The sequence below is a fragment of the Ranitomeya imitator genome, chromosome 5 (genome assembly GCF_032444005.1).
Source record: "Ranitomeya imitator isolate aRanImi1 chromosome 5, aRanImi1.pri, whole genome shotgun sequence".
NCBI classification, from domain to species: Eukaryota; Metazoa; Chordata; class Amphibia; order Anura; family Dendrobatidae; genus Ranitomeya; species Ranitomeya imitator.
The window spans coordinates 108,883,685-108,906,652 of NC_091286.1; the positions used below are offsets into that span (position 1 = coordinate 108,883,685).

Here is a 22,968-nt window from a genome sequence, read left to right on the forward strand (position 1 = left end):
TGCCCGGAAGAAGGCCATCCATGGCTACAATATGCAAATGAGGGCCTCTTCCCAGCAACCCCAGGGTTCAGTCTCCCACCGAAACCCCACCCACCCATTACTTTATTCTGTTGTTGAACCCAATTAGGGAAGCCCCAGCAAGCTGGAGCATGCAAAAATTGCCACAAAACTCAGTTTTGCTCCTCTCCACGGAAATCTTTAGTAAAAGGCGAAAGATTTTTACGTTCTGAAGAGAATCCAGAGTATACTGGGCAAGGGCCTCCTCCTGACCTACCACCATGGCAGCAGCCCTCACTTGGCCCGGGGAGAGCACCTAGAAGTGGGTTCGTGGTTTGGTGATGGAAAAACAAAAACGGCAACAGCCCATCTTCCACAGGCTGCTCTGTTCTCAGTTCTATGCTGCTGACAGAACATCACCTGTTCCGTTGCCCAGAAGAAGGCCATCCATGGCTAAAATATGCAAATGAGGGCCTCTTCCCAGCAACCCCAGGGTTCAGTCTCCCACCGAAACCCCACCTACCCATTCCTTTATTCTGTTGTTGAACCCAATTAAGGAAGCCCCAGCAAGATAGAGTATGCAAAAATTGCCACAAAACTCAGTTTTGCTCCTCTGCACGGAAATCTTTAGTAAAAGGCGAAAGATTTTTACGTTCTGAAGAGAAGCCAGAGTATACTGTGCAAAGGCCTCCTCCTGACCTACCACCATGGCAGCAGCCCTCACTTGGCCCGGGGAGAGCACCTAGAAGTGGGTTCGTGGTTTGGTGATGGAAAAACAAAAACGGCAACAGCCCATCTTCCACAGGCTGCTCCGTTCTCAGTTCTATGCTGCTGACAGAGCATCACCTGTTCCGTTGCCCGGAAGAAGGCCATCCATGGCTACAATATGCAAATGAGGGCCTCTTCCCCGCAACCCCAGGGTTCAGTCTCCCACCAAAACCCCAAACACCCATTACTTTATTCTATTGTTGAACCCAATTAAGGAAGCCCCAGCAAGCTGGAGCATGCAAAAATTGCCACAAAACTCAGTTTTGCTCCTCTCCACGGAAATCTTTAGTAAAAGGCGAAAGATTTTTACGTTCTGAAGAGAAGCCAGAGTATACTGGGCAAGGGCCTCCTCCTGACCTACCACCATGGCAGCAGCCCTCACTTGGCCCGGGGAGAGCACCTAGAAGTGGGTTCGTGGTTTGGTGATGGAAAAACAAAAACGGCAACAGCCCATCTTCCATAGGATGCTCCGTTCTCAGTTCTATGCTGCTGACAGAGCATCACCTGTTCCGTTGCCCGGAAGAAGGCCATCTATGGCTACAATATGCAAATGAGGGCCTTTTCCCAGGAACCCCAGGGTTCAGTCTCCCACCGAAACCCCACCCACCCATTCCTTTATTCTGTTGTTGAACCCAATTAAGAAAGCCCCAGCAAGCTGGAGCATGCAAAAATTGCCACAAAACTCAGTTTTGCTCCTCTCCATGGAAATCTTTAGTAAAAGGCGAAAGATTTTTACGTTCTGAAGAGAAGCCAGAGTATACTGTGCAAAGGCCTCCTCCTGACCTACCACCATGGCAGCAGCCCTCACTTGGCCCGGGGAGAGCACCTAGAAGTGGGTTCGTGGTTTGGTGATGGAAAAACAAAAACGGCAACAGCCCATCTTCCACAGGATGCTCCGTTCTCAGTTCTATGCTGCTGACAGAGCATCACCTGTTCCGTTGCCCGGAAGAAGGCCATCCATGGCTACAATATGCAAATGAGGGCCTTTTCCCAGGAACCCCAGGGTTCAGTCTCCCACCGAAACCCCACCCACCCATTCCTTTATTCTGTTGTTGAACCCAATTAAGAAAGCCCCAGCAAGCTGGAGCATGCAAAAATTGCCACAAAACTCAGTTTTGCTCCTCTCCACGGAAATCTTTAGTAAAAGGCGAAAAATTTTTACATTCTGAAGAGAAGCCAGAGTATACTGGGCAAGGGCCTCCTCCTGACCTACCACCATGGCAGCAGCCCTCACTTGGCCCGGGGAGAGCACCTAGAAGTGGGTTCGTGGTTTGGTGATGGAAAAACAAAAACGGCAACAGCCCATCTTCCACAGGCTGCTCCGTTCTCAGTTCTATGCTGCTGACAGAGCATCACCTGTTCCGTTGCCCGGAAGAAGGCCATCCATGGCTACAATATGCAAATGAGGGCCTCTTCCCAGCAACCCCAGGGTTCAGTCTCCCACCGAAACCCCACCCACCCATCCATTCCTTTATTCTGTTGTTGAACCCAATTAAGAAAGCCCCAGCAAGCTGGAGCATGCAAAAATTGCCACAAAACTCAGTTTTGCTCCTCTCCACGGAAATCTTTAGTAAAAGGCGAAAGAATTTTACGTTCTGAAGAGAAGCTAGAATATACTAGGCAAGGGCCTCCTCCTGACCTACCACCATGGCAGCAGCCCTCACTTGGCCCGGGGAGAGCACCTAGAAGTGGGTTCGTGGTTTGGTGATGGAAAAACAAAAACGGCAACAGCCCATCTTCCACAGGATGCTCCGTTCTCAGTTCTATGCTGCTGACAGAGCATCACCTGTTCCGTTGCCCGGAAGAAGGCCATCCATGGCTACAATATGCAAATGAGGGCCTTTTCCCAGGAACCCCAGGGTTCAGTCTCCCACCGAAACCCCACCCACCCATTCCTTTATTCTGTTGTTGAACCCAATTAAGAAAGCCCCAGCAAGCTGGAGCATGCAAAAATTGCCACAAAACTCAGTTTTGCTCCTCTCCACGGAAATCTTTAGTAAAAGGCTAAAGATTTTTACATTCTGAAGAGAAGCCAGAGTATACTGGGCAAGGGCCTCCTCCTGACCTACCACCATGGCAGCAGCCCTCACTTGGCCCGGGGAGAGCACCTAGAAGTGGGTTCGTGGTTTGGTGATGGAAAAACAAAAACGGCAACAGCCCATCTTCCACAGGCTGCTCCGTTCTCAGTTCTATGCTGCTAACAGAGCATCACCTGTTCCATTGCCCGGAAGAAGGCCATCCATGGCTACAATATGCAAATGAGGGCCTCTTCCCAGCAACCCCAGGGTTCAGTCTCCCACCGAAACCCCACCCACCCATTACTTTATTCTGTTGTTGAACCCAATTAAGGTAGCCCCAGCAAGTTGGAGCATGCAAAAATTGCCACAAAACTCAGTTTTGCTCCTCTCCACAGAAATCTTTAGTAAAAGGCGAAAGATTTTTACGTTCTGAAGAGAAGCCAGAGTATACTGGGCAAGGGCCTCCTCCTGACCTACCACAATGGCAGCAGCCCTCACTTGGCCCGGGGACAGCACCTAGAAGTGGGTTCGTGGTTTGGTGATGGAAAAACAAAAACGGCAACAGCCCATCTTCCACAGGCTGCTCCGTTCTCAGTTCTATGCTGCTGACAGAGCATCACCTGTTCCGTTGCCCGGAAGAAGGCCATCCATGGCTACAATATGCAAATGAGGGCCTCTTCCCAGCAACCCCAGGGTTCAGTCTCCCACCGAAACCCCACCCACCCATTCCTTTATTCTGTTGTTGAACCCAATTAAGGAAGCCCCAGCAAGCTGGAGCATGCAAAAATTGCCTCAAAACTCAGTTTTGCTCCTCTCCACGGAAATCTTTAGTAAAAGGCGAAAGAATTTTACGTTCTGAAGAGAAGCTAGAATATACTAGGCAAGGGCCTCCTCCTGACCTACCACCATGGCAGCAGCCCTCACTTGGCCCGGGGAGAGCACCTAGAAGTGGGTTCGTGGTTTGGTGATGGAAAAACAAAAACGGCAACAGCCCATCTTCCACAGGCTGCTCCATTCTCAGTTCTATGCTGCTGACAGAGCATCACCTGTTCCGTTGCCCGGAAGAAGGCCATCCATGGCTACAATATGCAAATGAGGGCCTCTTCCCAGCAACCCCAGGGTTCAGTCTCCCACCGAAACCCCACCCACCCATTACTTTATTCTGTTGTTGAACCCAATTAAGGAAGCCCCAGCAAGTTGGAGCATGCAAAAATTGCCACAAAACTCAGTTTTGCTCCTCTCCACAGAAATCTTTAGTAAAAGGCGAAAGATTTTTACGTTCTGAAGAGAAGCCAGAGTATACTGGGCAAGGGCCTCCTCCTGACCTACCACAATGGCAGCAGCCCTCACTTGGCCCGGGGACAGCACCTAGAAGTGGGTTCGTGGTTTGGTGATGGAAAAACAAAAACGGCAACAGCCCATCTTCCACAGGCTGCTCCGTTCTCAGTTCTATGCTGCTGACAGAGCATCACCTGTTCCGTTGCCCGGAAGAAGGCCATCCATGGCTACAATATGCAAATGAGGGCCTCTTCCCCGCAACCCCAGGGTTCAGTCTCCCACCGAAACCCCAAACACCCATTACTTTATTCTATTGTTGAACCCAATTAAGGAAGCCCCAGCAAGCTGGAGCATGCAAAAATTGCCACAAAACTCAGTTTTGCTCCTCTTAACGGAAATCTTTAGTAAAAGGCGAAAGATTTTTACGTTCTGAAGAGAAGCCAGAGTATACTGGGCAAGGGCCTCCTCCTGACCTACCACCATGGCAGCAGCCCTCACTTGGCCCGGGGAGAGCACCTAGAAGTGGGTTCGTGGTTTGGTGATGGAAAAACAAAAACGGCAACAGCCCATCTTTCACAGGCTGCTTCGTTCTCAGTTCTATGCAGCTGACAGAGCATCACCAGTTCCGTTGCCCGGAAGAAGGCCATCCATGGCTACAATATGCAAATGAGGGCCTCTTCCCCGCAACCCCAGGATTCAGTCTCCCACCAAAACCCCAAACACCCATTACTTTATTCTATTGTTGAACCCAATTAAGGAAGCCCCAGCAAGCTGGAGCATGCAAAAATTGCCACAAAACTCAGTTTTGCTCCTCTCCACGGAAATCTTTAGTAAAAGGCGAAAGATTTTTACGTTCTGAAGATAAGCCAGAGTATAATGGGCAAGGGCCTCCTCCTGACCTACCACCATGGCAGCAGCCCTCACTTGGCCTGGGGAGAGCACCTAGAAGTGGGTTCGTGGTTTGGTGATGGAAAAACAAAAACGGCAACAGCCCATCTTCCATAGGATGCTCCGTTCTCAGTTCTATGCTGCTGACAGAGCATCACCTGTTCCGTTGCCCGGAAGAAGGCCATCTATGGCTACAATATGCAAATGAGGGCCTTTTCCCAGGAACCCCAGGGTTCAGTCTCCCACCGAAACCCCACCCACCCATTCCTTTATTCTGTTGTTGAACCAATTAAGGAAGCCCCAGCAAGCTGGAGCATGCAAAAATTGCCACAAAACTCAGTTTTGCTCCTCTCCACGGAAATCTTTAGTAAAAGGCGAAAGATTTTTACGTTCTGAAGAGAAGCCAGAATATACAGAGCAAGCAGTGGCGTAGGAAAGGGGTGCGGGGGGGGCGGTCCGCCCCGGGCGGCACAATGCGGGGGGCGGCCGGCGCTGCAGGAGAAAGAAAAAAAAAAAAAAAAGACGCCCCTTTAAATCTTCGGGCGGCGCCGTCCGCCTCCACGACCAGGCTCCCCCCACCCCGGGCCCCCGCCCCCCGCTCTATACTCACCTCTCCTGGTTCCTGCGGCGCCGGCAGCTACAGCGTCCTCTGACTCTGCGACGTCTCAGAGCAGAGGGCGCGATGACGTCACTACTGTGCGCGCCTCTCTGTCCTGAGCGTCGCAGAGCCGGAGAGACGCTGACTGGCTGCACCGGACCTGCGCTAGGAGCGGGAGAGGTGAGGATTTTACTTTTTTTTTTTTTTCTTTATGTCTGACTCTGGGGGCAATGCTGGAGACCATTGGGCAGATTGCTGGACACATCGGGGCAATACTGGAGACCATGGGGCAGAATGCTGGACACACTGGGGCAATACTGAAGACCATGGGGCAGAATGCTGGACACAATGGGGCAATACTGGAGACCATGGGGCAGAATGCTGGACACACTGGGGCAATACAGGAGACCATGGGGCAGATTGCTGGACACACTGGGGCAATACTGGAGACCATGGGGCAGAATGCTGGACACACCGGGGCAATACTGGAGACCATGGGGCAGATTGCTGGACACACTGGGGCAGTACTGGAGACCATGGGGCAGATTGCTGGACACACTGGGGCAATACTGGAGACCATGGGGCAGAATGCTGGACACACTGGGGCAATACTGAAGACCATGGGGCAGAATGCTGGACACACTGGGGCAGATTGCTGGACACACTGGGGGTAATATGCTGGACACACTGGGGGTAATATGCTGGACACACTGGGGGTAATATGCTGGACACACTGGGGCAGACTGCTGGACACACTGGGGCAATGCTGGACACTGGGGCAGATTGCTGGACACACTGGGGGCAGGACTTGGGGCATGATTGGAGACATGGGGCAGGATTGGATCATGGGGCAGGACGGATACGATGGAGGCTGGTGGGGCAGGATGGGGAGATCATATGGGGTAGAATGGATAGTCATGAGTGCAGGATACGAGAACATATGGCTGGAGCCAGGAATGAGATAAACGGGGCCAGGGTGGGGAATAGTGTTACCATAGGGGCTAATTAAGGGATATTATTACTGCAGTGATGTATTTATTTTATTTTTTGAGTATACTGTTTTAAATGGGGGAGCGGTACTGTTATTGTGCAGAGTGACACTATATCGCCTTTTTGTCTTCATGTGGTGTAATGTAGAAGTTGTGAAAAATTAAGTAATGTGTTCTGCAAGCGGAGCTCGAGATAACTGTGTTATTTCCTGCAGAGACGAGTCCTGGCTGGAAGGAATGATGGCGGTCTGTGCTGGATGAAAGATGAAGGACTTCACCTAGAGACGTCACTGGTGAGTCAGTGTTACCTAAACACTGACACTATACACTGTATACTATATAGAGGTCCTGTGTATAATGTCACCAGTGATCTCTGTATTACCTCTACACAGACACTGCATACTAAGTACAGATCTCCTGTGAATACTGGCACTTATGGTGATAGTATTGTGTTTTTTTTTATTACTGATCAGTATTGTAGTATTCAGTCACTATGTGGTGGTAATATGTGGTCTGGAAATGGTGTTGTGGTATTTGTCCCTTGTATGTAGTATTATTCGGTCACTATGTGGTCTGGTCATGGTGTGGTGGTATTAAGTCACAGGTTTGGCATGTGGGGGTGACACCATTAGGCCCAGTTTAAGTTCTACAAAACAGGAAAACCATTTTTGGTAACCTTTGTGTGTATTGGTATTGAGCCAGGGGGGGGGGGGGGGGGGGCGCCAAACTCGGGAACAGCCCCGGGCGGCAAAAGCTCTAGCTACGCCTCTGAGAGCAAGGGCCTCCTCCTGACCTACCACCATAGCAGCAGCCCTCACTTGGCCCGGGGAGAGCAACTAGAAGTGGGTTCGTGGTTTGGTGATGGAAAAACAAAAACGGCAACAGCCCATCTTCCACGGGCTGCTTCGTTCTCAGTTCTATGCTGCTGACAGAGCATCACCTGTTCCGTTGCCCGGAAGAAGGCCATCCATGGCTACAATATGCAAATGAGGGCCTCTTCCCCGCAACCCCAGGGTTCAGTCTCCCACCAAAACCCCAAACACCCATTACTTTATTCTATTGTTGAACCCAATTAAGGAAGCCCCAGCAAGCTGGAGCATGCAAAAATTGCCACAAAACTCAGTTTTGCTCCTCTCCACGGAAATCTTTAGTAAAAGGCGAAAGATTTTTACGTTCTGAAGAGAAGCCAGAGTATACTGGGCAAGGGCCTCCTCCTGACCTACCACCATGGCAGCAGCCCTCACTTGGCCCGGGGAGAGCACCTAGAAGTGGGTTCGTGGTTTGGTGATGGAAAAACAAAAACGGCAACAGCCCATCTTCCATAGGATGCTCCGTTCTCAGTTCTATGCTGCTGACAGAGCATCACCTGTTCCGTTGCCCGGAAGAAGGCCATCTATGGCTACAATATGCAAATGAGGGCCTTTTCCCAGGAACCCCAGGGTTCAGTCTCCCACCGAAACCCCACCCACCCATTCCTTTATTCTGTTGTTGAACCCAATTAAGAAAGCCCCAGCAAGCTGGAGCATGCAAAAATTGCCACAAAACTCAGTTTTGCTCCTCTCCATGGAAATCTTTAGTAAAAGGCGAAAGATTTTTACGTTCTGAAGAGAAGCCAGAGTATACTGTGCAAAGGCCTCCTCCTGACCTACCACCATGGCAGCAGCCCTCACTTGGCCCGGGGAGAGCACCTAGAAGTGGGTTCATGGTTTGGTGATGGAAAAACAAAAACGGCAACAGCCCATCTTCCACAGGCTGCTCCGTTCTCAGTTCTATGCTGCTGACAGAGCATCACCTGTTCCGTTGCCCGGAAGAAGGCCATCCATGGCTACAATATGCAAATGAGGGCCTCTTCCCCGCAACCCCAGGGTTCAGTCTCCCACCGAAACCCCACCCACCCATTACTTTATTCTGTTGTTGAACCCAATTAACGAAGCCCCAGCAAGCTGGAGCATGCAAAAATTGCCACAAAACTCAGTTTTGCTCCTCTCCACGGAAATCTTTAGTTAAAGGCGAAAGATTTTTACGTTCTGAAGAGAAGCCAGAGTATACTGGGCAAGGGCCTCCTCCTGACCTACCACCATGGCAGCAGCCCTCACTTGGCCCGGGGAGAGCACCTAGAAGTGGGTTCGTGGTTTGGTGATGGAAAAACAAAAACGGCAACAGCCCATCTTCCACAGGATGCTCCGTTCTCAGTTCTATGGTGCTGACAGAGCATCACCTGTTCCGTTGCCCGGAAGAAGGCCATCCATAGCTACAATATGCAAATGAGGGCCTTTTCCCAGGAACCCCAGGGTTCAGTCTCCCACCGAAACCCCACCCACCCATTCCTTTATTCTGTTGTTGAACCAAATTAAGAAAGCCCCAGCAAGCTGGAGCATGCAAAAATTGCCACAAAACTCAGTTTTGCTCCTCTCCACGGAAATCTTTAGTAACAGTCGAAAGATTTTTACGTTCTGAAGAGAAGCCAGAGTATGCTGGGCAAGGGCCTCCTCCTGACCTACCACCATGGCAGCAGCCCTCACTTGGCCCGGGGAGAGCACCTAGAAGTGGGTTCGTGGTTTGGTGATGGAAAAACAAAAACGGCAACAGCCCATCTTCCACAGGCTGCTCCGTTCTCAGTTCTATGCTGCTGACAGAACATCACCTGTTCCGTTGCCCGGAAGAAGGCCATCCATGGCTAAAATATGCAAATGAGGGCCTCTTTCCAGCAACCCCAGGGTTCAGTCTCCCACCGAAACCCCACCCACCCATTACTTTATTCTGTTGTTGAACCCAATTAAGGAAGCCCCAGCAAGTTGGAGCATGCAAAAATTGCCACAAAACTCAGTTTTGCTCCTCTCCACGGAAATCTTTAGTAAAAGGCGAAAGATTTTTACGTTCTGAAGAGAAGCCAGAGTATACTGGGCAAAGGCCTCATCCTGACCTACCACCATGGCAGCAGCCCTCACTTGGCCCGGGGAGAGCACCTAGAAGTGGGTTCGTGGTTTGGTGATGGAAAAACAAAAACGGCAACAGCCCATCTTCCACAGGCTGCTCCGTTCTCAGTTCTATGCTGCTGACAGAGCATCACCTGTTCCGTTGCCCGGAAGAAGGCCATCCATGGCTACAATATGCAAATGAGGGCCTCTTCCCAGCAACCCCAGGGTTCAGTCTCCCACCGAAACCCCACCCACCCATTACTTTATTCTGTTGTTGAACCCAATTAAGGAAGCCCCAGCAAGTTGGAGCATGCAAAAATTGCCACAAAACTCAGTTTTGCTCCTCTCCACAGAAATCTTTAGTAAAAGGCGAAAGATTTTTACGTTCTGAAGAGAAGCCAGAGTATACTGGGCAAGGGCCTCCTCCTGACCTACCACCATGGCAGCAGCCCTCACTTTGCCCGGGGACAGCACCTAGAAGTGGGTTCATGGTTTGGTGATGGAAAAACAAAAACGGCAACAGCCCATCTTCCATAGGATGCTCCGTTCTCAGTTCTATGCTGCTGACAGAGCATCACCTGTTCCGTTGCCCGGAAGAAGACCATCTATGGCTACAATATGCAAATGAGGGCCTTTTCCCAGGAACCCCAGGGTTCAGTCTCCCACCGAAACCCCACCCACCCATTCCTTTATTCTGTTGTTGAACCCAATTAAGAAAGCCCCAGCAAGCTGGAGCATGCAAAAATTGCCACAAAACTCAGTTTTGCTCCTCTCCATGGAAAACTTTAATAAAAGGCGAATGATTTTTACGTTCTGAAGAGAAGCCAGAGTATACTGTGCAAAGGCCTCCTCCTGACCTACCACCATGGCAGCAGCCCTCACTTGGCCCGGGGAGAGCACCTAGAAGTGGGTTCGTGGTTTGGTGATGGAAAAACAAAAACGGCAACAGCCCATCTTCCACAGGATGCTCCGTTCTCAGTTCTATGCTGCTAACAGAGCATCACCTGTTCCGTTGCCCGGAAGAAGGCCATCCATGGCTACAATATGCAAATGAGGGCCTTTTCCCAGGAACCCCAGGGTTCAGTCTCCCACAGAAACCCCACCCACCCATTCCTTTATTCTGTTGTTGAACCCAATTAAGAAAGCCCCAGCAAGCTGGAGCATGCAAAAATTGCCACAAAACTCAGTTTTGCTCCTCTCCACGGAAATCTTTAGTAAAAGGCGAAAGATTTTTACGTTCTGAAGAGAAGCCAGAATATACTGGGCAAGGGCCTCCTCCTGACCTACCACCATGGCAGCAGCCCTCACTTGGCCCGGGGACAGCACCTAGAAGTGGGTTCGTGGTTTGGTGATGGAAAAACAAAAACGGCAACAGCCCATCTTCCACAGGCTGCTCCGTTCTCAGTTCGCTGCTGCTGACAGAGCATCACCTGTTCCGTTGCACGGAAGAAGGCCATCCATGGCTACAGTATGCAAATGAGGGCCTCTTCCCCGCAACCCCAGGGTTCACTCTCCCACCAAAACCCCAAACACCCATTACTTTATTCTATTGTTGAACCCAATTAAGGAAGCCCCAGCAAGCTGGAGCATGCAAAAATTGCCACAAAACTCAGTTTTGCTCCTCTCCACAGAAATCTTTAGTAAAAGGCGAAAGATTTTTACATTCTGAAGAGAAGCCAGAGTATACTGGGCAAGGGCCTCCTCCTGACCTACCACCATGGCAGCAGCCCTCACTTGGCCCGGGGAGAGCACCTAGAAGTGGGTTCGTGGTTTGGTGATGGAAAAACAAAAACGGCAACAGCCCATCTTCCACAGGCTGCTCCGTTCTCAGTTCTATGCTGCTGACAGAGCATCACCTGTTCCGTTGCCCGGAAGAAGGCCATCCATGGCTACAATATGCAAATGAGGGCCTCTTCCCAGCAACCCCAGGGTTCAGTCTCCCACCGAAACCCCACCCACCCACCCACCCACCCATCCATCCATTCCTTTATTCTGTTGTTGAACCCAATTAAGGAAGCCCCAGCAAGCTGGAGCATGCGAAAATTGCCACAAAACTCAGTTTTGCTCCTCTCCACGGAAATCTTTAGTAAAAGGCGAAAGAATTTTACGTTCTGAAGAGAAGCTAGAATATACTAGGCAAGGGCCTCCTCCTGACCTACCACCATGGCAGCAGCCCTCACTTGGCCCGGGGAGAGCACCTAGAAGTGGGTTCGTGGTTTGGTGATGGAAAAACAAAAACGGCAACAGCCCATCTTCCACAGGCTGCTCCATTCTCAGTTCTATGCTGCTGACAGAGCATCACCTGTTCCGTTGCCCGGAAGAAGGCCATCCATGGCTACAATATGCAAATGAGGGCCTCTTCCCAGCAACCCCAGGGTTCAGTCTCCCACCGAAACCCCACCCACCCATTACTTTATTCTGTTGTTGAACCCAATTAAGGAAGCCCCAGCAAGTTGGAGCATGCAAAAATTGCCACAAAACTCAGTTTTGCTCCTCTCCACAGAAATCTTTAGTAAAAGGCGAAAGATTTTTACGTTCTGAAGAGAAGCCAGAGTATACTGGGCAAGGGCCTCCTCCTGACCTACCACAATGGCAGCAGCCCTCACTTGGCCCGGGGACAGCACCTAGAAGTGGGTTCGTGGTTTGGTGATGGAAAAACAAAAACGGCAACAGCCCATCTTCCACAGGCTGCTCCGTTCTCAGTTCTATGCTGCTGACAGAGCATCACCTGTTCCGTTGCCCGGAAGAAGGCCATCCATGGCTACAATATGCAAATGAGGGCCTCTTCCCCGCAAACCCCAGGGTTCAGTCTCCCACCGAAACCCCAAACACCCATTACTTTATTCTATTGTTGAACCCAATTAAGGAAGCCCCAGCAAACTGGAGCATGCAAAAATTGCCACAAAACTCAGTTTTGCTCCTCTCCACGGAAATCTTTCGTAAAAGGAGAAAGATTTTTACGTTCTGAAGAGAAGCTAGAGTATACTGGGCAAGGGCCTCCTCCTGACCTACCACCATGGCAGCAGCCCTCACTTGGCCCGGGGAGAGCACCTAGAAGTGGGTTCGTGGTTTGGTGATGGAAAAACAAAAACGGCAACAGCCCATCTTCCACAGGATGCTCCGTTCTCAGTTCTATGCTGCTGACAGAGCATCACCTGTTCCGTTGCCCGGAAGAAGGCCATCCATGGCTACAATATGCAAATGAGGGCCTTTTCCCAGGAACCCCAGGGTTCAGTCTCCCACCGAAACCCCACCCACCCATTGCTTTATTCTGTTGTTGAACCCAATTAAGAAAGCCCCAGCAAGCTGGAGCATGCAAAAATTGCCACAAAACTCAGTTTTGCTCCTCTCCACGGAAATCTTTAGTAAAAGGCTAAAGATTTTTACGTTCTGAAGAGAAGCCAGAGTATACTGGGCAAGGGCCTCCTCCTGACCTACCACCATGGCAGCAGCCCTCACTTGGCCCGGGGAGAGCACCTAGAAGTGGGTTCGTGGTTTGGTGATGGAAAAACAAAAACGGCAACAGCCCATCTTCCACAGGCTGCTCCGTTCTCAGTTCTATGCTGCTAACAGAGCATCACCTGTTCCGTTGCCCGGAAGAAGGCCATCCATGGCTACAATATGCAAATGAGGGCCTCTTCCCAGCAACCCCAGGGTTCAGTCTCCCACCGAAACCCCACCCACCCATTCCTTTATTCTGTTGTTGAACCCAATTAAGGAAGCCCCAGCAAGCTGGAGCATGCAAAAATTGCCACAAAACTCAGTTTTGCTCCTCTCCACGGAAATCTTTAGTAAAAGGCGAAAGAATTTTACGTTCTGAAGAGAAGCTAGAATATACTAGGCAAGGGCCTCCTCCTGACCTACCACCATGGCAGCAGCCCTCACTTGGCCCGGGGAGACCACCTAGAAGTGGGTTCGTGGTTTGGTGATGGAAAAACAAAAACGGCAACAGCCCATCTTCCACAGGCTGCTCCATTCTCAGTTCTATGCTGCTGACAGAGCATCACCTGTTCCGTTGCCCGGAAGAAGGCCATCCATGGCTACAATATGCAAATGAGGGCCTCTTCCCAGCAACCCCAGGGTTCAGTCTCCCACCGAAACCCCACCCACCCATTACTTTATTCTGTTGTTGAACCCAATTAAGGAAGCCCCAGCAAGTTGGAGCATGCAAAAATTGCCACAAAACTCAGTTTTGCTCCTCTCCACAGAAATCTTTAGTAAAAGGCGAAAGATTTTTACGTTCTGAAGAGAAGCCAGAGTATACTGGGCAAGGGCCTCCTCCTGACCTACCACCATGGCAGCAGCCCTCACTTTGCCCGGGGACAGCACCTAGAAGTGGGTTCATGGTTTGGTGATGGAAAAACAAAAACGGCAACAGCCCATCTTCCATAGGATGCTCCGTTCTCAGTTCTATGCTGCTGACAGAGCATCACCTGTTCCGTTGCCCGGAAGAAGACCATCTATGGCTACAATATGCAAATGAGGGCCTTTTCCCAGGAACCCCAGGGTTCAGTCTCCCACCCACCCATTCCTTTATTCTGTTGTTGAACCCAATTAAGAAAGCCCCAGCAAGCTGGAGCATGCAAAAATTGCCACAAAACTCAGTTTTGCTCCTCTCCATGGAAAACTTTAGTAAAAGGCGAATGATTTTTACGTTCTGAAGAGAAGCCAGAGTATACTGTGCAAAGGCCTCCTCCTGACCTACCACCATGGCAGCAGCCCTCACTTGGCCCGGGGAGAGCACCTAGAAGTGGGTTCGTAGTTTGGTGATGGAAAAACAAAAACGGCAACAGCCCATCTTCCACAGGATGCTCCGTTCTCAGTTCTATGCTGCTGACAGAGCATCACCTGTTCCGTTGCCCGGAAGAAGGCCATCCATGGCTACAATATGCAAATGAGGGCCTTTTCCCAGGAACCCCAGGGTTCAGTCTCCCACCGAAACCCCACCCACCCATTCCTTTATTCTGTTGTTGAACCCAATTAAGAAAGCCCCAGCAAGCTGGAGCATGCAAAAATTGCCACAAAACTCAGTTTTGCTCCTCTCCACGGAAATCTTTAGTAAAAGGCGAAAGATTTTTACGTTCTGAAGAGAAGCCAGAATATACTGGGCAAGGGCCTCCTCCTGACCTACCACCATGGCAGCAGCCCTCACTTGGCCCGGGGACAGCACCTAGAAGTGGGTTCGTGGTTTGGTGATGGAAAAACAAAAACGGCAACAGCCCATCTTCCACAGGCTGCTCCGTTCTCAGTTCGCTGCTGCTGACAGAGCATCACCTGTTCCGTTGCACGGAAGAAGGCCATCCATGGCTACAGTATGCAAATGAGGGCCTCTTCCCCGCAACCCCAGGGTTCACTCTCCCACCAAAACCCCAAACACCCATTACTTTATTCTATTGTTGAACCCAATTAAGGAAGCCCCAGCAAGCTGGAGCATGCAAAAATTGCCACAAAACTCAGTTTTGCTCCTCTCCACAGAAATCTTTAGTAAAAGGCGAAAGATTTTTACATTCTGAAGAGAAGCCAGAGTATACTGGGCAAAGGCCTCCTCCTGACCTACCACCATGGCAGCAGCCCTCACTTGGCCCGGGGAGAGCACCTAGAAGTGGGTTCGTGGTTTGGTGATGGAAAAACAAAAACGGCAACAGCCCATCTTCCACAGGCTGCTCCGTTCTCAGTTCTATGCTGCTGACAGAGCATCACCTGTTCCGTTGCCCGGAAGAAGGCCATCCATGGCTACAATATGCAAATGAGGGCCTCTTCCCAGCAACCCCAGGGTTCAGTCTCCCACCGAAAAAATCCATTCCTTTATTCTGTTGTTGAACCCAATTAAGGAAGCCCCAGCAAGCTGGAGCATGCGAAAATTGCCACAAAACTCAGTTTTGCTCCTCTCCACGGAAATCTTTAGTAAAAGGCGAAAGAATTTTACGTTCTGAAGAGAAGCTAGAATATACTAGGCAAGGGCCTCCTCCTGACCTACCACCATGGCAGCAGCCCTCACTTGGCCCGGGGAGAGCACCTAGAAGTGGGTTCGTGGTTTGGTGATGGAAAAACAAAAACGGCAACAGCCCATCTTCCACAGGCTGCTCCGTTCTCAGTTCTATGCTGCTAACAGAGCATCACCTGTTCCGTTGCCCGGAAGAAGGCCATCCATGGCTACAATATGCAAATGAGGGCCTCTTCCCAGCAACCCCAGGGTCCAGTCTCCCACCGAAACCCCACCCATCCATTACTTTATTCTGTTGTTGAACCCAATTAAGGAAGCCCCAGCAAGTTGGAGCATGCAAAAATTGCCACAAAACTCAGTTTTGCTCCTCTCCACAGAAATCTTTAGTAAAAGGCGAAAGATTTTTACGTTCTGAAGAGAAGCCAGAGTATACTGGGCAAGGGCCTCCTCCTGACCTACCACAATGGCAGCAGCCCTCACTTGGCCCGGGGACAGCACCTAGAAGTGGGTTCGTGGTTTGGTGATGGAAAAACAAAAACGGCAACAGCCCATCTTCCACAGGCTGCTCCGTTCTCAGTTCTATGCTGCTGACAGAGCATCACCTGTTCCGTTGCCCGGAAGAAGGCCATCCATGGCTACAATATGCAAATGAGGGCCTCTTCCCCGCAACCCCAGGGTTCAGTCTCCCACCGAAACCCCAAACACCCATTACTTTATTCTATTGTTGAACCCAATTAAGGAAGCCCCAGCAAGCTGGAGCATGCAAAAATTGCCACAAAACTCAGTTTTGCTCCTCTCCACGGAAATCTTTAGTAAAAGGCGAAAGATTTTTACGTTCTGAAGAGAAGCCAGAGTATACTGGGCAAGGGCCTCCTCCTGACCTACCACCATGGCAGCAGCCCTCACTTGGCCCGGGGAGAGCACCTAGAAGTGGGTTCGTGGTTTGGTGATGGAAAAACAAAAACGGCAACAGCCCATCTTCCACAGGCTGCTTCGTTCTCAGTTCTATGCTGCTGACAGAGCATCACCTGTTCCATTGCCCGGAAGAAGGCCATCCATGGCTACAATATGCAAATGAGGGCCTCTTCCCCGCAACCCCAGGATTCAGTCTCCCACCAAAACCCCAAACACCCATTACTTTATTCTATTGTTGAACCCAATTAAGGAAGCCCCAGCAAGCTGGAGCATGCAAAAATTGCCACAAAACTCAGTTTTGCTCCTCTCCACGGAAATCTTTAGTAAAAGGCGAAAGATTTTTACGTTCTGAGGATAAGCCAGAGTATACTGGGCAAGGGCCTCCTCCTGACCTACCACCATGGCAGCAGCCCTCACTTGGCCTGGGGAGAGCACCTAGAAGTGGGTTCGTGGTTTGGTGATGGAAAAACAAAAACGGCAACAGCCCATCTTCCATAGGATGCTCCGTTCTCAGTTCTATGCTGCTGACAGAGCATCACCTGTTCCGTTGCCCGGAAGAAGGCCATCTATGGCTACAATATGCAAATGAGGGCCTTTTCCCAGGAACCCCAGGGTTCAGTCTCCCACCGAAACCCCACCCACCCATTCCTTTATTCTGTTGTTGAACCAATTAAGGAAGCCCCAGCAAGCTGGAGCATGCAAAAATTGCCACAAAACTCAGTTTTGCTCCTCTCCACGGAAATCTTTAGTAAAAGGCGAAAGATTTTTACGTTCTGAAGAGAAGCCAGAATATACAGAGCAAGCAGTGGCGTAGGAAAGGGGTGCGGGGGGGGCGGTCCGCCCCGGGCGGCACAATGCGGGGGGCGGCCGGCGCTGCAGGAGAAAAAAAAAAAAAAAAAAGATGCCCCTTTAAATCTTCGGGCGGCGCCGTCCGCCGCCACGACCAGGCTCCCCCCACCCCCGGGGCCCCCGCCCCCCGCTCTATACTCACCTCTCCTGGTTCCTGCGGCGCCGGCAGCTACAGCGTCCTCTGACTCTGCGACGTCTCAGAGCAGAGGGCGCGATGACGTCACTACTGTGCGCGCCTCTCTGTCCTGAGCGTCGCAGAGCCGGAGAGACGCTGACTGGCTGCACCGGACCTACGCTAGGAGCGGGAGAGGTGAGGATTTTACTTTTTTTTTTTTTTCTTTATGTCTGACTCTGGGGGCAATGCTGGAGACCATTGGGCAGATTGCTGGACACATCGGGGCAATACTGGAGACCATGGGGCAGAATGCTGGACACACTGGGGCAATACTGAAGACCATGGGGCAGAATGCTGGACACAATGGGGCAATACTGGAGACCATGGGGCAGAATGCTGGACACACTGGGGCAATACAGGAGACCATGGGGCAGATTGCTGGACACACTGGGGCAATACTGGAGACCATGGGGCAGAATGCTGGACACACCGGGGCAATACTGGAGACCATGGGGCAGATTGCTGGACACACTGGGGCAGTACTGGAGACCATGGGGCAGATTGCTGGACACACTGGGGCAATACTGGAGACCATGGGGCAGAATGCTGGACACACTGGGGCAATACTGAAGACCATGGGGCAGAATGCTGGACACACTGGGGCAGATTGCTGGACACACTGGGGGTAATATGCTGGACACACTGGGGGTAATATGCTGGACACACTGGGGGTAATATGCTGGACACACTGGGGCAGACTGCTGGACACACTGGGGCAATGCTGGACACTGGGGCAGATTGCTGGACACACTGGGGGCAGGACTTGGGGCATGATTGGAGACATGGGGCAGGATTGGATCATGGGGCAGGACGGATACGATGGAGGCTGGTGGGGCAGGATGGGGAGATCATATGGGGTAGAATGGATAGTCATGAGTGCAGGATACGAGAACATATGGCTGGAGCCAGGAATGAGATAAACGGGGCCAGGGTGGGGAATAGTGTTACCATAGGGGCTAATTAAGGGATATTATTACTGCAGTGATGTATTTATTTTATTTTTTGAGTATACTGTTTTAAATGGGGGAGCGGTACTGTTATTGTGCAGAGTGACACTATATCGCCTTTTTGTCTTCATGTGGTGTAATGTAGAAGTTGTGAAAAATTAAGTAATGTGTTCTGCAAGCGGAGCTCGAGATAACTGTGTTATTTCCTGCAGAGACGAGTCCTGGCTGGAAGGAATGATGGCGGTCTGTGCTGGATGAAAGATGAAGGACTTCACCTAGAGACGTCACTGGTGAGTCAGTGTTACCTAAACACTGACACTATACACTGTATACTATATAGAGGTCCTGTGTATAATGTCACCAGTGATCTCTGTATTACCTCTACACAGACACTGCATACTAAGTACAGATCTCCTGTGAATACTGGCACTTATGGTGATAGTATTGTGGTTTTTTTTATTACTGATCAGTATTGTAGTATTCAGTCACTATGTGGTGGTAATATGTGGTCTGGAAATGGTGTTGTGGTATTTGTCCCTTGTATGTAGTATTATTCGGTCACTATGTGGTCTGGTCATGGTGTGGTGGTATTAAGTCACAGGTTTGGCATGTGGGGGTGACACCATTAGGCCCAGTTTAAGTTCTACAAAACAGGAAAACCATTTTTGGTAACCTTTGTGTGTATTGGTATTGAGCCAGGGGGGGGGGGGGGGGGGGGGCGCCAAACTCGGGAACAGCCCCGGGCGGCAAAAGCTCTAGCTACGCCTCTGAGAGCAAGGGCCTCCTCCTGACCTACCACCATAGCAGCAGCCCTCACTTGGCCCGGGGAGAGCAACTAGAAGTGGGTTCGTGGTTTGGTGATGGAAAAACAAAAACGGCAACAGCCCATCTTCCACGGGCTGCTTCGTTCTCAGTTCTATGCTGCTGACAGAGCATCACCTGTTCCGTTGCCCGGAAGAAGGCCATCCATGGCTACAATATGCAAATGAGGGCCTCTTCCCCGCAACCCCAGGGTTCAGTCTCCCACCAAAACCCCAAACACCCATTACTTTATTCTATTGTTGAACCCAATTAAGGAAGCCCCAGCAAGCTGGAGCATGCAAAAATTGCCACAAAACTCAGTTTTGCTCCTCTCCACGGAAATCTTTAGTAAAAGGCGAAAGATTTTTACGTTCTGAAGAGAAGCCAGAATATACTGGGCAAGGGCCTCCTCCTGACCTACCACCATGGCAGCAGCCCTCACTTGGCCCGGGGAGAGCACCTAGAAGTGGGTTCGTGGTTTGGTGATGGAAAAACAAAAACGGCAACAGCCCATCTTCCACAGGATGCTCCGTTCTCAGTTCTATGGTGCTGACAGAGCATCACCTGTTCCGTTGCCCGGAAGAAGGCCATCCATGGCTACAATATGCAAATGAGGGCCTTTTCCCAGGAACCCCAGGGTTCAGTCTCCCACCGAAACCCCACCCACCCATTCCTTTATTCTGTTGTTGAACCAAATTAAGAAAGCCCCAGCAAGCTGGAGCATGCAAAAATTGCCACAAAACTCAGTTTTGCTCCTCTCCACGGAAATCTTTAGTAAAAGGCGAAAGATTTTTACGTTCTGAAGAGAATCCAAAATATACTGGGCAAGGGCCTCCTCCTGACCTACCACCATGGCAGCAGCCCTCACTTGGCCTGGGGAGAGCACCTAGAAGTGGGTTCGTGGTTTGGTGATGGAAAAACAAAAACGGCAACAGCCCATCTTCCACAGGCTGCTCCGTTCTCAGTTCTATGCTGCTGACAGAGCATCACCTGTTCCGTTGCCCGGAAGAAGGCCATCCATGGCTACAATATGCAAATGAGGGCCTCTTCCCAGCAACCCCAGGGTTCAGTCTCCTACCGAAACCCCACCCACCCATTGCTTTATTCTGTTGTTGAACCCAATTAAGGAAGCCCCAGCAAGCTGGAGCATGCAAAAATTGCCACAAAACTCAGTTTTGCTCCTCTCCACGGAAATCTTTAGTAAAAGGCGAAAGACTTTTACGTTCTGAAGAGAAGCCAGAGTATATTGGGCAAGGGCCTCCTCCTGACCTACCACCATGGCAGCAGCCCTCACTTGGCCCGGGGAGAGCACCTAGAAGTGGGTTCGTGGTTTGGTGATGGAAAAACAAAAACGGCAACAGCCCATCTTCCACAGGCTGCTCCGTTCTCAGTTCTATGCTGCTGACAGAACATCACCTGTTCCGTTGCCCGGAAGAAGGCCATCCATGGCTAAAATATGCAAATGAGGGCCTCTTTCCAGCAACCCCAGGGTTCAGTCTCCCACCGAAACCCCACCCACCCATTACTTTATTCTGTTGTTGAACCCAATTAAGGAAGCCCCAGCAAGTTGGAGCATGCAAAAATTGCCACAAAACTCAGTTTTGCTCCTCTCCACGGAAATCTTTAGTAAAAGGCGAAAGATTTTTACGTTCTGAAGAGAATCCAGAGTATACTGGGCAAGGGCCTCCTCCTGACCTACCACCATGGCAGCAGCCCTCACTTGGCCCGGGGAGAGCACCTAGAAGTGGGTTCGTGGTTTGGTGATGGAAAAACAAAAACGGCAACAGCCCATCTTCCACAGGCTGCTCCGTTCTCAGTTCTATGCTGCTGACAGAACATCACCTGTTCTGTTGCCCGGAAGAAGGCCAACCATGGCTAAAATATGCAAATGAGGGCCTCTTCCCAGCAACCCCAGGGTTCAGTCTCCCACCGAAACCCCACCCACCCATTACTTTATTCTGTTGTTGAACCCAATTAAGGAAGCCCCAGCAAGCTGGAGCATGCAAAAATTGCCACAAAACTCAGTTTTGCTCCTCTCCACGGAAATCTTTAGTAAAAGGCGAAAGATGTTTACTTTCTGAAGAGAAGCCAGAGTATACTGTGCAAATGCCTCCTCGTGACCTACCACCATGGCAGCAGCCCTCACTTGGCCCGGGGAGAACACCTAGAAGTGGGTTCGTGGTTTGGTGATGGAAAAACAAAAACGGCAACAGCCCATCTTCCACAGGCTGCTCCGTTCTCAGTTCTATGCTGCTGACAGAGCATCACCTGTTCCGTTGCCCGGAAGAAGGCCATCCATGGCTACAATATGCAAATGAGGGCCTCTTCCCAGCAACCCCAGGGTTCAGTCTCCCACCGAAACCCCACCCACCCATTACTTTATTCTGTTGTTGAACCCAATTAAGGAAGCCCCAGCAAGTTGGAGCATGCAAAAATTGCCACAAAACTCAGTTTTGCTCCTCTCCACAGAAATCTTTAGTAAAAGGCGAAAGATTTTTACATTCCGAAGAGAAGCCAGAGTATACTGGGCAAGGGCCTCCTCCTGACCTACCACCATGGCAGCAGCCCTCACTTTGCCCGGGGACAGCACCTAGAAGTGGGTTCGTGGTTTGGTGATGGAAAAACAAAAACGGCAACAGCCCATCTTCCACAGGCTGCTCCGTTCTCAGTTCTATGCTGCTGACATAGCATCACCTGTTCCGTTGCCCGGAAGAAGGCCATCCATGGCTACAATATGCAAATGAGGGCCTCTTCCCAGCAACCCCAGGGTTCAGTCTCCCACCGAAACCCCACCCACCCATTCCTTTATTCTGTTGTTGAACCCAATTAAGAAAGCCCCAGCAAGCTGGAGCATGCAAAAATTGCCACAAAACTCAGTTTTGCTCCTCTCCACGGAAATCTTTAGTAAAAGGCGAAAGATTTTTACGCTCTGAAGAGAAGCCAGAATATACTGGGCAAGGGCCTCCTCCTGACCTACCACCATGGCAGCAGCCCTCACTTGGCCCGGGGACAGCACCTAGAAGTGGGTTCGTGGTTTGGTGATGGAAAAACAAAAACGGCAACAGCCCATCTTCCACAGGCTGCTCCGTTCTCAGTTCGCTGCTGCTGACAGAGCATCACCTGTTCCGTTGCCCGGAAGAAGGCCATCCATGGCTACAATATGCAAATGAGGGCCTCTTCCCCGCAACCCCAGGGTTCAGTCTCCCACCGAAATCCCACCCACCCATTACTTTATTCTGTTGTTGAACCCAATTAACGAAGCCCCAGCAAGCTGGAGCATGCAAAAATTGCCACAAAACTCAGTTTTGCTCCTCTCCACGGAAATCTTTAGTAAAAGGCGAAAGATTTTTACGTTCTGAAGAGAAGCCTGAGTATACAGAGCAAGGGCCTCCTCCTGACCTACCACCATGGCAGCAGCCCTCACTTGGCCCGGGGAGAGCAACTAGAAGTGGGTTCGTGGTTTGGTGATGGAAAAACAAAAACGGCAACAGCCCATCTTCCACAGGCTGCTTCGTTCTCAGTTCTATGCTGCTGACAGAGCACCACCTGTTCCATTGCCCGGAAGAAGGCCATCCATGGCTACAATATGCAAATGAGGGCCTCTTCCCCGCAACCCCAGGGTTCAGTCTCCCACCGAAACCCCACCCACCCATTACTTTATTCTGTTGTTGAACCCAATTAACGAAACCCCAGCAAGCTGGAGCATGCAAAAATTGCCACAAAACTCAATTTTGCTCCTCTCCACGGAAATCTTTAGTAAAAGGCGAAAGATTTTTACGTTCTGAAGAGAAGCCAGAATATACTGGGCAAGGGCCTCCTCCTGACCTACCACCATGGCAGCAGCCCTCACTTGGCCCGGGGAGAGCACCTAGAAGTGGGTTCG

The 22,968-nt window shown here is 50.8% G+C and overlaps 45 non-coding genes across 45 annotated transcripts; all 45 read right to left on the bottom strand.

The window, feature by feature from the left end:
• Nucleotides 1–130: 130 nt before the first annotated feature.
• LOC138639263 (U5 spliceosomal RNA) lies at nt 131–246 on the bottom strand. The gene has a single exon (XR_011312854.1). It is a non-coding gene; the product is annotated as a U5 spliceosomal RNA (small nuclear RNA).
• A 310-nt stretch (nt 247–556) lies between these two features.
• Nucleotides 557–672, bottom strand: LOC138639441 (U5 spliceosomal RNA). The gene has a single exon (XR_011313026.1). It is a non-coding gene; the product is annotated as a U5 spliceosomal RNA (small nuclear RNA).
• Nucleotides 673–982: 310 nt separating this feature from the next.
• LOC138639994 (U5 spliceosomal RNA) lies at nt 983–1,098 on the bottom strand. The gene has a single exon (XR_011313516.1). It is a non-coding gene; the product is annotated as a U5 spliceosomal RNA (small nuclear RNA).
• Nucleotides 1,099–1,408: 310 nt separating this feature from the next.
• LOC138639326 (U5 spliceosomal RNA) lies at nt 1,409–1,524 on the bottom strand. The gene has a single exon (XR_011312913.1). It is a non-coding gene; the product is annotated as a U5 spliceosomal RNA (small nuclear RNA).
• A 310-nt stretch (nt 1,525–1,834) lies between these two features.
• Nucleotides 1,835–1,950, bottom strand: LOC138639333 (U5 spliceosomal RNA). The gene has a single exon (XR_011312920.1). It is a non-coding gene; the product is annotated as a U5 spliceosomal RNA (small nuclear RNA).
• Nucleotides 1,951–2,264: 314 nt separating this feature from the next.
• Nucleotides 2,265–2,380, bottom strand: LOC138639691 (U5 spliceosomal RNA). The gene has a single exon (XR_011313262.1). It is a non-coding gene; the product is annotated as a U5 spliceosomal RNA (small nuclear RNA).
• Nucleotides 2,381–2,690: 310 nt separating this feature from the next.
• LOC138639383 (U5 spliceosomal RNA) lies at nt 2,691–2,806 on the bottom strand. The gene has a single exon (XR_011312969.1). It is a non-coding gene; the product is annotated as a U5 spliceosomal RNA (small nuclear RNA).
• A 310-nt stretch (nt 2,807–3,116) lies between these two features.
• Nucleotides 3,117–3,232, bottom strand: LOC138639197 (U5 spliceosomal RNA). Its single transcript, XR_011312792.1, has one exon. It is a non-coding gene; the product is annotated as a U5 spliceosomal RNA (small nuclear RNA).
• A 310-nt stretch (nt 3,233–3,542) lies between these two features.
• Nucleotides 3,543–3,658, bottom strand: LOC138639682 (U5 spliceosomal RNA). Its single transcript, XR_011313253.1, has one exon. It is a non-coding gene; the product is annotated as a U5 spliceosomal RNA (small nuclear RNA).
• Nucleotides 3,659–3,968: 310 nt separating this feature from the next.
• On the bottom strand, nt 3,969–4,084 carry LOC138639198 (U5 spliceosomal RNA). The gene has a single exon (XR_011312793.1). It is a non-coding gene; the product is annotated as a U5 spliceosomal RNA (small nuclear RNA).
• A 310-nt stretch (nt 4,085–4,394) lies between these two features.
• LOC138639438 (U5 spliceosomal RNA) lies at nt 4,395–4,510 on the bottom strand. The gene has a single exon (XR_011313023.1). It is a non-coding gene; the product is annotated as a U5 spliceosomal RNA (small nuclear RNA).
• A 310-nt stretch (nt 4,511–4,820) lies between these two features.
• LOC138639497 (U5 spliceosomal RNA) lies at nt 4,821–4,936 on the bottom strand. The gene has a single exon (XR_011313079.1). It is a non-coding gene; the product is annotated as a U5 spliceosomal RNA (small nuclear RNA).
• A 309-nt stretch (nt 4,937–5,245) lies between these two features.
• On the bottom strand, nt 5,246–5,361 carry LOC138639166 (U5 spliceosomal RNA). The gene has a single exon (XR_011312763.1). It is a non-coding gene; the product is annotated as a U5 spliceosomal RNA (small nuclear RNA).
• A 2,254-nt stretch (nt 5,362–7,615) lies between these two features.
• On the bottom strand, nt 7,616–7,731 carry LOC138639995 (U5 spliceosomal RNA). Its single transcript, XR_011313517.1, has one exon. It is a non-coding gene; the product is annotated as a U5 spliceosomal RNA (small nuclear RNA).
• A 310-nt stretch (nt 7,732–8,041) lies between these two features.
• On the bottom strand, nt 8,042–8,157 carry LOC138639327 (U5 spliceosomal RNA). The gene has a single exon (XR_011312914.1). It is a non-coding gene; the product is annotated as a U5 spliceosomal RNA (small nuclear RNA).
• A 310-nt stretch (nt 8,158–8,467) lies between these two features.
• LOC138639426 (U5 spliceosomal RNA) lies at nt 8,468–8,583 on the bottom strand. Its single transcript, XR_011313011.1, has one exon. It is a non-coding gene; the product is annotated as a U5 spliceosomal RNA (small nuclear RNA).
• Nucleotides 8,584–8,893: 310 nt separating this feature from the next.
• Nucleotides 8,894–9,009, bottom strand: LOC138639733 (U5 spliceosomal RNA). The gene has a single exon (XR_011313302.1). It is a non-coding gene; the product is annotated as a U5 spliceosomal RNA (small nuclear RNA).
• Nucleotides 9,010–9,319: 310 nt separating this feature from the next.
• Nucleotides 9,320–9,435, bottom strand: LOC138639147 (U5 spliceosomal RNA). The gene has a single exon (XR_011312745.1). It is a non-coding gene; the product is annotated as a U5 spliceosomal RNA (small nuclear RNA).
• A 310-nt stretch (nt 9,436–9,745) lies between these two features.
• LOC138639199 (U5 spliceosomal RNA) lies at nt 9,746–9,861 on the bottom strand. Its single transcript, XR_011312794.1, has one exon. It is a non-coding gene; the product is annotated as a U5 spliceosomal RNA (small nuclear RNA).
• A 310-nt stretch (nt 9,862–10,171) lies between these two features.
• Nucleotides 10,172–10,287, bottom strand: LOC138639781 (U5 spliceosomal RNA). Its single transcript, XR_011313349.1, has one exon. It is a non-coding gene; the product is annotated as a U5 spliceosomal RNA (small nuclear RNA).
• A 310-nt stretch (nt 10,288–10,597) lies between these two features.
• LOC138639167 (U5 spliceosomal RNA) lies at nt 10,598–10,713 on the bottom strand. The gene has a single exon (XR_011312764.1). It is a non-coding gene; the product is annotated as a U5 spliceosomal RNA (small nuclear RNA).
• A 310-nt stretch (nt 10,714–11,023) lies between these two features.
• On the bottom strand, nt 11,024–11,139 carry LOC138639503 (U5 spliceosomal RNA). The gene has a single exon (XR_011313084.1). It is a non-coding gene; the product is annotated as a U5 spliceosomal RNA (small nuclear RNA).
• Nucleotides 11,140–11,469: 330 nt separating this feature from the next.
• LOC138639753 (U5 spliceosomal RNA) lies at nt 11,470–11,585 on the bottom strand. The gene has a single exon (XR_011313322.1). It is a non-coding gene; the product is annotated as a U5 spliceosomal RNA (small nuclear RNA).
• A 310-nt stretch (nt 11,586–11,895) lies between these two features.
• Nucleotides 11,896–12,011, bottom strand: LOC138639200 (U5 spliceosomal RNA). Its single transcript, XR_011312795.1, has one exon. It is a non-coding gene; the product is annotated as a U5 spliceosomal RNA (small nuclear RNA).
• Nucleotides 12,012–12,322: 311 nt separating this feature from the next.
• On the bottom strand, nt 12,323–12,438 carry LOC138639721 (U5 spliceosomal RNA). Its single transcript, XR_011313291.1, has one exon. It is a non-coding gene; the product is annotated as a U5 spliceosomal RNA (small nuclear RNA).
• Nucleotides 12,439–12,748: 310 nt separating this feature from the next.
• LOC138638985 (U5 spliceosomal RNA) lies at nt 12,749–12,864 on the bottom strand. Its single transcript, XR_011312589.1, has one exon. It is a non-coding gene; the product is annotated as a U5 spliceosomal RNA (small nuclear RNA).
• A 310-nt stretch (nt 12,865–13,174) lies between these two features.
• LOC138639693 (U5 spliceosomal RNA) lies at nt 13,175–13,290 on the bottom strand. The gene has a single exon (XR_011313264.1). It is a non-coding gene; the product is annotated as a U5 spliceosomal RNA (small nuclear RNA).
• Nucleotides 13,291–13,600: 310 nt separating this feature from the next.
• LOC138639201 (U5 spliceosomal RNA) lies at nt 13,601–13,716 on the bottom strand. The gene has a single exon (XR_011312796.1). It is a non-coding gene; the product is annotated as a U5 spliceosomal RNA (small nuclear RNA).
• Nucleotides 13,717–14,015: 299 nt separating this feature from the next.
• LOC138639777 (U5 spliceosomal RNA) lies at nt 14,016–14,131 on the bottom strand. Its single transcript, XR_011313345.1, has one exon. It is a non-coding gene; the product is annotated as a U5 spliceosomal RNA (small nuclear RNA).
• A 310-nt stretch (nt 14,132–14,441) lies between these two features.
• LOC138639168 (U5 spliceosomal RNA) lies at nt 14,442–14,557 on the bottom strand. Its single transcript, XR_011312765.1, has one exon. It is a non-coding gene; the product is annotated as a U5 spliceosomal RNA (small nuclear RNA).
• Nucleotides 14,558–14,867: 310 nt separating this feature from the next.
• On the bottom strand, nt 14,868–14,983 carry LOC138639504 (U5 spliceosomal RNA). The gene has a single exon (XR_011313085.1). It is a non-coding gene; the product is annotated as a U5 spliceosomal RNA (small nuclear RNA).
• A 304-nt stretch (nt 14,984–15,287) lies between these two features.
• On the bottom strand, nt 15,288–15,403 carry LOC138639755 (U5 spliceosomal RNA). Its single transcript, XR_011313323.1, has one exon. It is a non-coding gene; the product is annotated as a U5 spliceosomal RNA (small nuclear RNA).
• Nucleotides 15,404–15,713: 310 nt separating this feature from the next.
• LOC138639202 (U5 spliceosomal RNA) lies at nt 15,714–15,829 on the bottom strand. Its single transcript, XR_011312797.1, has one exon. It is a non-coding gene; the product is annotated as a U5 spliceosomal RNA (small nuclear RNA).
• A 310-nt stretch (nt 15,830–16,139) lies between these two features.
• On the bottom strand, nt 16,140–16,255 carry LOC138639996 (U5 spliceosomal RNA). The gene has a single exon (XR_011313518.1). It is a non-coding gene; the product is annotated as a U5 spliceosomal RNA (small nuclear RNA).
• Nucleotides 16,256–16,565: 310 nt separating this feature from the next.
• On the bottom strand, nt 16,566–16,681 carry LOC138639667 (U5 spliceosomal RNA). Its single transcript, XR_011313240.1, has one exon. It is a non-coding gene; the product is annotated as a U5 spliceosomal RNA (small nuclear RNA).
• Nucleotides 16,682–16,990: 309 nt separating this feature from the next.
• Nucleotides 16,991–17,106, bottom strand: LOC138639169 (U5 spliceosomal RNA). Its single transcript, XR_011312766.1, has one exon. It is a non-coding gene; the product is annotated as a U5 spliceosomal RNA (small nuclear RNA).
• Nucleotides 17,107–19,362: 2,256 nt separating this feature from the next.
• Nucleotides 19,363–19,478, bottom strand: LOC138639171 (U5 spliceosomal RNA). Its single transcript, XR_011312768.1, has one exon. It is a non-coding gene; the product is annotated as a U5 spliceosomal RNA (small nuclear RNA).
• Nucleotides 19,479–19,788: 310 nt separating this feature from the next.
• LOC138639616 (U5 spliceosomal RNA) lies at nt 19,789–19,904 on the bottom strand. The gene has a single exon (XR_011313192.1). It is a non-coding gene; the product is annotated as a U5 spliceosomal RNA (small nuclear RNA).
• Nucleotides 19,905–20,214: 310 nt separating this feature from the next.
• LOC138639181 (U5 spliceosomal RNA) lies at nt 20,215–20,330 on the bottom strand. The gene has a single exon (XR_011312777.1). It is a non-coding gene; the product is annotated as a U5 spliceosomal RNA (small nuclear RNA).
• A 310-nt stretch (nt 20,331–20,640) lies between these two features.
• On the bottom strand, nt 20,641–20,756 carry LOC138638982 (U5 spliceosomal RNA). The gene has a single exon (XR_011312586.1). It is a non-coding gene; the product is annotated as a U5 spliceosomal RNA (small nuclear RNA).
• Nucleotides 20,757–21,066: 310 nt separating this feature from the next.
• Nucleotides 21,067–21,182, bottom strand: LOC138639597 (U5 spliceosomal RNA). The gene has a single exon (XR_011313173.1). It is a non-coding gene; the product is annotated as a U5 spliceosomal RNA (small nuclear RNA).
• Nucleotides 21,183–21,492: 310 nt separating this feature from the next.
• On the bottom strand, nt 21,493–21,608 carry LOC138639635 (U5 spliceosomal RNA). The gene has a single exon (XR_011313209.1). It is a non-coding gene; the product is annotated as a U5 spliceosomal RNA (small nuclear RNA).
• A 310-nt stretch (nt 21,609–21,918) lies between these two features.
• LOC138639289 (U5 spliceosomal RNA) lies at nt 21,919–22,034 on the bottom strand. The gene has a single exon (XR_011312878.1). It is a non-coding gene; the product is annotated as a U5 spliceosomal RNA (small nuclear RNA).
• Nucleotides 22,035–22,344: 310 nt separating this feature from the next.
• On the bottom strand, nt 22,345–22,460 carry LOC138640051 (U5 spliceosomal RNA). Its single transcript, XR_011313572.1, has one exon. It is a non-coding gene; the product is annotated as a U5 spliceosomal RNA (small nuclear RNA).
• A 310-nt stretch (nt 22,461–22,770) lies between these two features.
• LOC138639273 (U5 spliceosomal RNA) lies at nt 22,771–22,886 on the bottom strand. Its single transcript, XR_011312863.1, has one exon. It is a non-coding gene; the product is annotated as a U5 spliceosomal RNA (small nuclear RNA).
• Nucleotides 22,887–22,968: the final 82 nt, after the last annotated feature.